The following is a 2,372-nucleotide window of genomic DNA, read 5'->3' as shown; positions in this document are numbered from 1 at the left end:
ATCATCATATACATCCGTATGTTGTAGCCCATTTGAAAGGTCTAGAAAGACTTATATTTAGGAACGGAGAGAGTAGAATGTAGCATCCGATAAAACCAAAGGATTAGCCAACAATAAAAGAAGGCACTTAATTAGTTCATTACATTTAGTTAAAACTGCTTCTATGAAGAGCAGGACTAAACCATTTAGTTAACACAGCAAGAAGTGCCAAGGAGCATAGTATAGTACTGCACTAAAAGCACCAAGAATCTTCTGGACGAACAACAGAAACAACCAAGAAGCACTCATTTTCCAATTCAAAGGGTTAAAAATATATTTATCAGAATGGCACTGAAATCAACCTCTTTATCTATCATCACAAGGTTAGTATGCTTGATAGGCACATTATGAGTTGCCCTACAGTAATGCCACAGATGAGACAGAGGACACACACATTGCTGTAGACATTGGCAAGACAGGAACCAACAAAATGGTGCTTGCCATCTGCAAGGAGAAAGCAGAATACCAAAAAGGTTAGGAAAACAATATAGAATGATAAAACAAAGAAGAGATGCACCCACTCATTAGAGAAGTAGCATACCCAAAAAATGTGAAGCACAAATGGACACCCAGAAAGATATTGTTGTATACATTGACAAGATAGGAACCAACAAAATGCAACAGACTAAAACCAAACTTTATACAGCAGGGAATGATTTACAATATCCAAAAGGTTTTGCACAACAAGCAGTAAATAGGTAGTAGATATTAACACCCATGACATAGGACCAGCATAAAAAAAGAGCATCGGTGTAGAACATGCATATAATCAGTGTAATCAGCAAAAGATAGGGGGAAGAGAAACTGAAAAACCCAGAAAGAGCATTCATATATGAGGCACTAAGCTGTATGAACCAAAAGACTATTGACATCAGCTAGCAAAGAAATGGCAGTTGGCACCACACATATCGGACGACCACCTGAAACAGGTAGAACAGACTGGTCGGCCATAGCGAACATGGTAAATAGAATAATGCACATATTGTAGAAGACACCACCAGCATGGATTCTAAGAAATGGATTGGAAGAGCTCAGGAAACACAATGTTCCTGGTCTGAGAATCAGTAGTACCATCTTTATTTTCAATCAGGATTTTCAAAGCCTTTTTTGAGGTCACACGCGAAACTGTTACATAAAGCTGGCCATGCATGAACACAGGTGCATTAAAGTATATATCAACACTGCATAACATGTGTCCTACAATATTTTGACTCCTACCTATTTTCTTATTTTACAAAAGCTTGCCATGCGTGTATAGATCAACTTTATATTGTGAATACATAAAGCTGGCCATGCGTGAACATAGGTGCATTAAAGAATGAAGAATACATTGACACATAGCATGAACCATGGACAAACGTTGGTATGTAACATGTCTACTAAGTAGGTGCCAATTTAGATGCACTGAATCGACACCAACTTGGGAGAACTGGTGGTATGTGCAGAAACAGCGAAACATTGCAAAAGATCCTCTTTTCCCAAATTGTGTGGTGAGGAACCAGCCTATGCCCCCAATTCGTCCTGCGGAGGAAACTAGCGGCAATGACTTAAGCATGACCCCAGTTCCCCATAGCTGATTACCCTTGACTCATCCGAATTCTCCTAACAAGGTAGAAATTGGCAGGTCTATTTGGAGGAAAAAGGATCTACTAAAATCTAGCTTACTAAATATTGATAAGATCACAGGACTGTGCATGCACATCGCAAATCCAACAGATCACAGCGCGAGACAACAGGACCCAAGTGTAACTAAACCGTGCAAACAAGAGGGAGACGGGATCGGAGAAGACGCGTTTGCACCTAGCCGGAGCCGACGATGATGTTGTTGATGGGGATGAAGATGAGCTTGACGAAGAAGCCGACGAACCCCATGACGATGAACCTGATCGCCGTCCATGCCGCCACCTTGGTGAACTCTGCGCGCCGAATCAGCGTCAGATCTGGCGAAAGAGGAAAACGAACCGGATCCGGACGAGCAAGAGCGAGTGTTTTGTCCTTACCATTGCGGTCGGGCTTGTGGCAGCGCTTGACGAGGCGGACACTGTCCTTGGCGAACTCGCGGAGGGGTCCACCATGGAGATGACGGCGTCCATGGCTGCTGCCGGCGGGAAGGCGAGATCTCAAGCCGATGACGACGGCGAGGTCACGTGCGTGAGGGGAAGGAAGGGGGGAAGCCGACGGGCGAATGGTGTGCTGTTTGGATTTGTGCTCTGGATCTGCGAGGAGGGGAGGTGGAGGCCCGGCGGCGAGCTATGGTGGGAGGATGTGGCCTGAATCAGGGAGAAGGGGGCGGGGGTGACGGCGGCGACGGGAATGGATCTCCTCGCCACGGC

General features: G+C 44.8%; 1 pseudogene; it reads right to left on the bottom strand.

Annotated features, from left to right (window-relative positions):
- Window positions 1-400: 400 nt before the first annotated feature.
- LOC119288921 lies at window positions 401-2,132 on the bottom strand (annotated as a pseudogene).
- Window positions 2,133-2,372: the final 240 nt, after the last annotated feature.

Source organism: Triticum dicoccoides, chromosome 4A, assembly GCF_002162155.2.
Source record: "Triticum dicoccoides isolate Atlit2015 ecotype Zavitan chromosome 4A, WEW_v2.0, whole genome shotgun sequence".
Lineage (NCBI taxonomy): Eukaryota > Viridiplantae > Streptophyta > Magnoliopsida > Poales > Poaceae > Triticum > Triticum dicoccoides.
This window is presented reverse-complemented; position numbering and strand designations above follow the sequence as displayed.